At 42.5% G+C, this 9,017-nt stretch overlaps 1 protein-coding gene and 1 non-coding gene across 3 annotated transcripts in view; both read right to left on the minus strand.

The window, feature by feature from the left end:
- Window positions 1–8,949, minus strand: part of LOC119653687 (cytochrome P450 4d2-like) — a 35,883-nt gene extending 26,934 nt beyond the window's left edge. For both annotated transcript variants that reach the window (XM_038058551.1, XM_038058550.1), the window contains exons 1-2: window positions 8,644–8,949; window positions 8,448–8,568 (exon numbers count right to left, since the gene is read on the minus strand). The gene's annotated coding sequence lies outside the window, so the exon portion shown is untranslated. The remainder of the gene's footprint in view (window positions 1–8,447; window positions 8,569–8,643) is intronic.
- On the minus strand, window positions 7,910–8,015 carry LOC119656339. The gene has a single exon (XR_005250042.1). It is a non-coding gene; the product is annotated as a U6 spliceosomal RNA (small nuclear RNA).
- Window positions 8,950–9,017: the final 68 nt, after the last annotated feature.

Consider the following 9,017-nt stretch of genomic DNA (forward strand, 5'->3'; position numbering starts at 1 on the left):
AAAATATGCCCCATTTCGATATCTGCTCCAATAGAATTAATAATTAAAATTAAATATCCTAGGCGTACGGACCTGTAGTAACATGGGGAAGATTACCGCTCATAGCACTGCAAAGTTCCGTGGAAAATTCACCGGGGTAATTAATTGGTGATTAAGTATAAAAGAACCGTATAACGTTAATTGTTTTTAAACTCAATAAAAACTATTGTATGTATCGAAAAATATTTATTTATTTTTTATAATGTAGGTACATGTCTATCTTTTATTTACATTGTTTTAAGATCAAATCTGTTAGGTGACGTCCCCCATTCTCCATACATTGCGTAAACCGATTTCTGGCGTTTGTCACGACTCTTGTTAGCATAGCAGGTGTTATGTTGGCAATTTCTTCTTTGATGTTGGTCTTCAAATCTTGTAGGGTTCTTGGACGGTTCACATAAACACGGGATTTCAAAAAACCCCATAGAAAAAAATCACAAGGGGACAGATCGGGAGAGCGTACCGGCCATTCCAAATCGCCTCTAATTGAGATAAGGCGCTCTGGAAAGTGTTCCCTCAAAACAGCCATCGATGCTCTTGAAGTGTGCGCTGTTACACCGTCTTGTTGGAACCAAGTGTCCCCCAAATCAAAATTTTCTAGCCGTGGGAAAAAAAATTCCGTGGCATGTTTACATATCGGTCCGAATTCACTGTCACTGTAACCTCATTTTCCTCAAAAAACCAGGGACCAATAATTCCAGCTGAGGAAATTGCACACCACACTGTGACTTTGGGTGAATGCAAAGGCTATTGATGCAATTCTCGAAGGTTGGTGTCAGCCCAGTAGCGCATGTTTTGTTTGTTAACCGACCCACACAAATGAAAATGGGCTTCATCGCTAAAAAAAACAATAGCACCCTCGGGAACGACATCAAGAAGAAGCTCACATGCGTTCATCCGAGTATTGAAGTCACGTTCTGAAAGTTCCCGCACTATCGCCATCTTATAGGGATGAAAATGAAGATCATCACGAAGAATTCTTCTCACAGAACGATCGGATAGTCCAAGGGCAGATGCGTGTTTTCGCGCAGAACGCCGTGGCGATCGCAACATTGACGCTCTCACTGCTTCAATGTTCTCAGGTGATCTAACGGGCCGAGGGACTCCAGTTCTTCCTTTTGTCGCACTTGCAGTTTGTCTGAATGTAGTGGCCCATGTAATAATTGATTTGCAGTCTGGGACGGGAGCCAACGGGGCTAAATTAAAGCGATTCCGAAATGCACGCTGTGTTGCAATAACCGAACATCCGCTTGAAAAGTAAACCTCAACGGCAAAGGCACGCTCCTCACTATTCCAACGCATGATGGCGACTGAACCATGTCGGGACAAAACTTTACAGTATCCCCTCTTGAACGAGACCACTAGCGCTCCGCTGTGACATCAACTAACTGAGTGGCGCGCATTTTAAAAAAAGGAAGTTATGCTGCCGCACCCTGTATATTTACATTGAAAACTAAAAATTATAGTTTGGAGGAACCTACTTGTCTATCAATTCGGGATCAGTTTACGCTGATTATCCCAACGCTCTTACCACACTTTGACTGTGCGTGTTCTCTCATTCTGTCGTCAATATTCGATATTATGCTCACTGCGTGCTTTCCAGTTGAATAATCTTCGCATCTTCTCAGCTAAAAAATCAATCAAAATATCATTCCCGCGGCTTCGAAAGCTAGTTCGTCCAACGTTGTTCGCAATGTGCTAGCAACTCTTAACGTTCTCAGACGATATACTGAATATAATTTTCTACAATATGCCTGAATATTAAGGACCTTTGGCCAAACTGGTGCAGGGTACAACAAAATGAATTAGCACACTCTGGTTAACAACATCCTCCTCGATCGTTTGGGTCCTCCAATATTGGACGCAGCTACAACTTCCTCGCCCGCGTAGTTCAAGTGTTCCTTAAATCGATGATCCAGCATGGTGTTATTTGATGAAAAGCTTTGATTTTATCGCAGCTCCTACTTTTTTTCAGGCAATAGTAACCTCACATTCCGTTATACTTAGCAAAAAGGCATTTGCTTGACGGTAGAAATAGAGTTATTCACACTATTGTCTGCAATAAAACTGGGCACTTGATCTGCAGGCCGTTCTTCCTTTCATCTTAACTATAACATCTCCATAGGCTTCTCCCCACGGATTGAGCTGACAAGCTGATGCTATCCATTTGCGCGCTACCATCTGCTTTTGGCAAATTCTTTACTACGTCGGTACTACTGTCTGGAACTTGAAACTGTCGCATCGGTTCCCTTCAACTGTCCTCCTTAGTCGTAATTTCGTCAAGGTCCCTGCACTCCGTAGTTATCTCATGGATCATTTGCCTCAAAGTAATCTCCTTACCTAAGAATCTACCAACCTTCTTCTGGTAGTTGAGCGTCCTTTCCTTCAGCGTCTCCTGAAACTCCAGGAGCAGTTCTCCCATCTGTGTTCTTCTTAATCTGTGACATTGTCTCCCAGGCCGCTTACCGTTGGATCTCACTTGATCTTCCGTAGATTCTCAGTGTAAGAGAGGTTACCTCTGCTTTCGATAATAATTGCTTCCGGATGAGGCTTCCTATTTTGGTGATGGAGGTCTTCCTTCAGTATCTTCCATTCTTTACGCTTTCTACCGTTTTTCAATTTGCGCTTGTGTAGCTAGTTTCATCCTTTTGGTAGCAATAGATGCCTGCCGCAATGGGATCACCATAGCAAATTGTAACTGTGCTGTATTCGCTGTGCATTGGGTAGCCGAACATAATTCGTCCATGGTCTTTTGGCAGGGTATCTTTAAAAGGTTTCGCACAACCACCTTAATATAGCAGGGAATGTTATACCACGGCCCGACGAATTCATAGAGCGGTTTACTTTTGTTAGCCCGGAATCAATTCTCGGATCGTTGGCATTCATCACTATTTCCTTGCTGTGCCCGGTGCAGGTTTTGCCACTATGTGTACCTTGTCATCCATCTATCTATACAGACCTGGGTGGAGAGCGCAGCATTTCGCATAATCAACCAGATTGGTGTTAATATCCTCTTTGTTCGTTAAGGTTAATGGTATTTCATTTCTTTTATCCATACTTTTGTCCGGATATTTTCTCCAAATTCAGACACAGGCTCGCCTTCACTGACCACAGTCGTTGCAATCGCCAATTTTTTGCTGTCCACAATAGGGGTTGTGGAACTAGGAACTACTAATTATCCAGCCCTCCCTTCCCCTCGTTGAACTGCCAGCTTCTCAAACTTTTAGAAATAATAATAATTCCCTTCCGTTTTCCCCTAGCTTAGGGTGTTCAACCTCCCCTAATCCGAGGTACAACCATTCCGGGGTTGAGACAAGGGACATGTTGAATTCCGAAACCCGCAGGAAACGTTCACGTCAATCGGCCAGCCGCAACCCTAATCCGGGACGCCGTATCGCCCATGCGGGGAGAAGCATGGGCATTCCCCTGACACGTGCGGGTGGGAAGTCCGTTTACAAGGCAATAGAGATGATTAATGTATCAGCTTGCATCAGCAACTGATACGCAGGGACGCTAGTTACTGCCAATCAGTCTTCACATCACAACTACTTTTAGTTTCTTTTCTGGGTATCCTTCCAATATTCATTTTTGATCCACGCTCACTAATTTGACTGCGCACACATCTCCAAATGTGTGCAAGTGCATGCTCGTACACAATCGTCAATTCATTTATCCACACGAGGGGACGCGCCGGATGAAAGTTTTGGAAACTCCTCTGTCTGTTTGTCCGTCATACCCACTTTTCTCGAAAAAGGTTACATCTATTGTCACGAAATTTTGTTGGAACTGTGAACCCCCAGGCATGTGATGAATTACATTGTTCCACGTGAAACTTAAGAAGAGTCCCTATACACGTAAAAGGGGGTGCAAACTTTTTCGCGAATATAACTAGGGGGGGGGGGGGGGGGGGTATAAAACGGACAGTCTAGATTAGTAGTTAGTGTGGGGATCCGAAAGCGGCCAATTATTTTAAGGACCCGTTCTCAAAAACTACTCATCCGAAAAAATCTGGAAAAATTACAGTGGTCCATGCACATGGCATCACTTCGTTGCGATATCTGTTCAAATAAAGTTAATTTTAAAATTTACTGCGAATCCGCCCTTAAATTTATCCGTAAGTTGCAATAATACATAAGGCATCATAGGGAAAATTTGGTGGAAATCCCACTATTATTAACAAAGTTGTAGTAGCTTGAAACTGGCTCTTTTGCGTTAAATCGTTACTGCTGAAGAGATACGAGGTTCTGTACTTGTTGGGCTACAGCCAATAGAAAATACACATTTACTTTCTGGCACTATGCGTCTGTGGCACTCCCCGCTGGGATTTCTGGAATGGGTATCGGGAGAGCTGAGTTAAACATTCTGGGTAAGTAATTTTTTTTCAGGGGAGTGGGGAATAGTTAGAATTGAGCATTGAGGGCTCTTAATTTTGCTGGACAGTTTTCTATTGATCTCGGAGAGCATTGCATATGTTACGTTCTCGGTGAAATAATTGTATCCTTCGAGTCTATTTCATCGCGTAGTAGCTACACTCTTTTTCGGCAGCATCTTTGACGATTTGGAAATACAAAACAGAGGTGAATTTCCTGACAGAAGTAGCTAGCTCTTCATTGGGAGTTACGTTAGTATACGTGTTTTGTCCATAGGAGGGCCCAGCGCACTGGATAAATGACAGCGCAAAGCGTCCCAGTGTAAGAGCTAAAAGGGTCTGCATTTGCATGATCGGGGAAAGGGAAGGGTAGGATTTGCTGTAAGCGTATTAAGAGACTGAAGGCATGATAGTCAGAGTGATCTGCCACTGCGGAATAGCTAGTGACATAAGTTTAGAGGTTGGACGAGATTATAAAGTCATCTAAAAAGGATGACCCCCACGGAAAGGATGGGACTTCCGCATAAATAATTTTCGTATTGACGAATCGGCCTAAATTAAACCAATCGAAGATAACTTCGCCGCTGTCGTTCTTAACTGAATTGCCACACGATGAAAATGTCGAAAAAATGTGGAACTTGCGGCGGAGCGAACAACTTTCGTGTCGCTTGCACGTAATTACGGATTGCGTTAGCCCTAACATCCAAAAACAATTTTTGACAGTAGTACTTGTGCTGATGAATTTTATGATAGGAATTTTCTGAGCAAAATTTTTTTTTTCGTCATAGGAATTCTCCTCGGTAAAAAATAGTGGTGCAAAGACCACGGATTGTTCAGTAAGGGCGTGGTGTGAAAATTTTCACGTTCATGACACAACAATCCTAATTGCCTGCAAACAGTGCTAAGACAGGGTATATGCGACATAGCTACCGTGTAAAATGATGTTTAGGATGCAAACAAACAATTGCTAGCAATGTAAGTTGAACTGCTGAAGTGAGCAGAGTAAAAAGGGCGTCAGTCAGAAGAAGATCTGTACTGCAAGCCTGAATGCACCGTACCAGACGCTGCATCTGTACTTCGTGAAATTCGAAAACGCGAACAACTTGAGAGGTCACAACTATTTATTGCCACGTCTCTGAGTTGGCAATGACTGTCGGTGCTTTGCGTTCGCCGAGTAGGACTAGATAAAGGGTTAGATCCGCCTCCCGAAATGGGCGATTGATTAGTAGGCCACCAGGACCTTCAGCAAGAACCAGGGCATGCTGGTACCACCTAAAAAACGCTAAAAAACTTAGAAATATACCAGCCCCTGCAATTTCTCACCAAACAAATCAGACTTGCCGGGATTCTGGCAACTTCTACCCAAAATGCAGCACCACGTCGCCTCACAATCTACGACCCCTTGAGCCAACGTAACTACCTGGCAAATGCAGGCGCTGAGTTTCGATTCTTCCCATATCCCGTAGTAGAACTCGCGGGAACAAATTCCTTGTCGATCCACAGTTGTGACTACAAGCAGGTAGACTCGGTTTACTAGTGAATATTCACAATAGGTCCCCCATTGACCATACAACTTCTCTCAGGTCATCAGGAACAATATCATCCTGCTTACCCAGCACTCCAGCTTGCCATCGTTTTTGAGGAAGTCGTCGACGCAAAAATCCCTCAACATCACTACCAAGCCGTTAAGCATGATGTTCAGCATCATTGTCTCTATGATACGTTCATTACCGCAGTTACGCGGAAAGAATGCAAAGAATTTCTTAAGCACGGTATTTGCAAACCTCCAGACAGTTGTTATGCATTTTTCAACATCTTCTTGAGGCAGTCTACTTTTTAACGTTGAAAAATGCAAATTCTTACAATCGCAGGTGAGATTCTTCGGCCACCTGATAACCTCTGAAATCAAGGGTGCAAGCGTTTTCGAGCTTCCCGCTTCCAAAAATCGTTAAGGATCTGAGAAGGTTTTTGGCCATGTTAAACTTCTATCGTCGTTTCTTGCCAAAGGCGCTCACCATCAACCGATCCTTCACGTCTTCTTGTCTGGGTCGAAAACCAAAGACTCCCGACTGATTGTGTGGTTCCCGGAGGCTGTTTGACGGTTGAGACCACCAAACAATGCTGTGGATGCTTCACATCTGACATTCCCTCTGCAAGATGCACTCCTAGCCGTATTCGTCGATGCCTCAGACATTACCGTAGGTGCTGCTCTTCACCAAACAGTGAATCTAATGTGGCAGCCGTTTATCGTGAGTTACTCGCCGCGTACCTCGCAATTAAATACTTCCGGTATTCCCTTGAAGGCAGGCCGTTCACATTGTTTACGAACCATAAGCCACTCACTTTTGCATTAAAACAAAAGTCCGACAAAACGTCCCCAGTCAATTTCAGGACTTAAGCTTCATCACCCAGTTCACTTCCGACATTCAACACATGTCTGGAAAAGATAACGTATTTGCTGACACTTTGTCACGTACTGTAGAAGTTAAGATCCCCGCCACCTTCGATTTTCCGGCAATCGTCGAGTCACAAAAGGACGACGCAGTTCTTTAGAGCTTCATGACCAACTCCAAATACACTTCTATGGAGTTTCCTATTTCCGGCACAATAGTATATACTGCAAAACCACAAACAAGAGACCAAGACCATCTATTCCGGCCGATTTTCGAAAGGAAGTATTTTACATCGTTCAATATCTAGCACACCCTAGCATTCGGACAACGAATCGATTAGCCACCGCAAAGTATTTCTGGCCGCCTATGAGCAAGGATATTACTTTTTGGTAGTAGTAGGATAAAGCTACCTAGTTTTATTTTTATGTCAAAAGTGTTCCCTAGGTCCACCAACCGTTTCTACATAATCCACTTCGATATCATTGGCCCTTTGCGAGGCTCGCATGGTTTCAGGTATTGAAATTATCCTGATCCTGAGACTCCCCGGCAATCCTGTTCTCGTCATCAGGTCCGGACTCAACGATACCGGCCTGTTGCGTCTGCCCAAGGACGCAATGCCGAGGCTAAAGCCGCCACCACCCGCCAACCATGCGAAAATCGTGGCTGACATGCCCAGGGATCTCGAATCCAGTACGCATGTCTGCATTAGAACAGATGCTCTTCAGAATTCGCCTTATAAGGGCCCCTTCGAAGTCCTCACGCGAGGCCGACATTATCATGGCCTCAACATCGGAGACACGGTCAAAAGGGTCTCCGTGGCTCGACTAAAGTCCTTCGTCCAGAAAGAAAACGCGATCAGGACGGGAGGGGACACGTTCGATTTGACTTACGACAGCCGAGTTGAGGGAGCCGTGAATCTAGTTCCTAGTTGAAACCCCCTTTTAGTTTCAGCTGCGGATGAAGTATTGTGGCGGAGCGAAAAACGTCGTCGGTGTCAGTTGGATTTCGAAAAGTCAAGCAGTAGAAGAGAGGTCACTCCTCTCAATTCGGCTACTTGATTTAAATTAAGGTAAAAAAAATAAAAATAACTAATGTTTAAAAGTGGTGTTTAAATTACAAACGCTTCACGATTTTGCGTGCCATCCTTGCGCAGGCCATGCTAATCTTGTCTGTATATTACTTTAGTATATTATTATACTTTGACTCATGCCATATTTGTCTGTCATCCCGATACAGACGTTAGCCCGATATTGAATGATACTGAAAATGTTCACAAGATACTCAACAATATATCTAATAAAAGCAGGGCAGGGTAAAGCTAAAAAAGGCAAAATTCAATTCAATTCAAATTCAGTGCAGCTTCACAATAACATCTTAAAATTGCACAGCAACTTGAATATAAATATTCATTTAATAATAATAATTTTAGAATCATTGAATTAAGAACGATAGCTCGACATGCAAAACTTTTACGGACTTAAAATTTCAATTTTTGATAAGTCCCTTCTGAGATTCTTTAAAATCAAAATTTTGTAGTGCCGTTTCCGATACCACACTGATCATGCTTTTGAGGAGAAATTCTGAAATTTTTCGGTGATTTACCTCTGATATAATTTATAGTAACCGTAAATGTAACTCTTACTTACAAAAGCAATAGTATTATCTTTGATTACCTCCCAGGAACAAATAAAGCAATTATTTCCATTTATCCATACGTTAAAATAATTAATCCGACGTTTATTCTAATTCTGTGGTTTGTAATGAACGCTAAACACGAAATAATGGAATACGAAATTATATTCATAGTAAAGAAAATGATAATTCAAGACTTGACATATTAACCATTTAAGACTTCTGCAGTAGATGACCCCAAATGTTAATAATTTTCATAAATAGGGACATATCTAGGTATACATATATGTGCAGCTATGATACAATATGTTTTTTGGAAGAACATTCTGAAACACCGGAAATGTTGCTTACATAAAGCACTTAGATTGCTCATAAAAACTTTAAACTGATATTAAAAAACAAACTCTAAACTTTCACATGTATCTTTTTTAAGACTATGCTTTCAGATTTGAATATGTACATGCATATGTCTCCTAGTATAGTATGGAGAGCTTTTTGCGATTTAATATGGCGTTAAAGATAGTCAACTGCTTGGAAATGAATGCTGAAGGCTGTCCAGGTAAACTTTAGATGTTTTCTCGGAT

This window comes from Hermetia illucens, chromosome 4, assembly GCF_905115235.1.
Source record: "Hermetia illucens chromosome 4, iHerIll2.2.curated.20191125, whole genome shotgun sequence".
Lineage (NCBI taxonomy): Eukaryota > Metazoa > Arthropoda > Insecta > Diptera > Stratiomyidae > Hermetia > Hermetia illucens.